This window comes from Ailuropoda melanoleuca, chromosome 12 (genome assembly GCF_002007445.2).
Source record: "Ailuropoda melanoleuca isolate Jingjing chromosome 12, ASM200744v2, whole genome shotgun sequence".
NCBI lineage: Eukaryota > Metazoa > Chordata > Mammalia > Carnivora > Ursidae > Ailuropoda > Ailuropoda melanoleuca.
Genome location: NC_048229.1, coordinates 12,496,466 through 12,497,217, shown reverse-complemented (window position 1 = coordinate 12,497,217; position 752 = coordinate 12,496,466).

The following is a 752-nucleotide window of genomic DNA, read 5'->3' as shown; positions in this document are numbered from 1 at the left end:
GCTCCCAAAACAGCCCTAGTACAGTGCCTGGCAGTTACATTCCGGCACATTGCAAGAGGTCAGGAAACATTTACGCATTGAATGAATAAATACACACAGTGCCTAGGAGTAAGGGCTCAAAACGCATTTCTGGATTCGTTGCATAGCGCCTGGTACACAGAAAGCGCTAAGTGGCAGAAGTGGATATCCCTGGGCGAGGCTTCTAAAACCCAGTGCAAGCGCTTGGCTTCACTGTGCATGGGTGCAGGGGTTCGAATTCCGCCGCCTCTTCTTCCCAGCTGGGCGACCTCCGGCAAGTGACTTAATCTCTTCGACTTAATCTCTTTGTGCGTCAGTTTTCTTATCTGCAAAACGCGGACGACCGAGTGCGACCGCGCCGAGGCACTCCCCGGAGCACTGGGACCGGCAGCCTTGCCCACAGCAGAGCCCCGCCACGCCAGCCGGCCTGGGCGGCCGCCGGCACACACCGTGAGGGTGCCCGAGCCCTCCGCCGCAGCCGCCACGGGCGTTCCCAGGGCCCGCGGTAGCGCCCCGCCGAGATCTGTGCCCCCGAGGGGGCGGGGCACAGCGCCCACGCGAGGGCAGCCCACGTTAGCCTCCGGTCGGCCGGCTTGCCGCCCGCCGGGAAGCCGCGCTGCCCGTACTTCTTTCTCTCCCTCTCGTTCTCCCTCCCTCTCCCGGCCGGAGGCTCCAGCAGCGCTCGGCTCAGCAGCGCCGCCCGCGAGCCGCCGCCGCCGCCGCCGCGGCTGCCG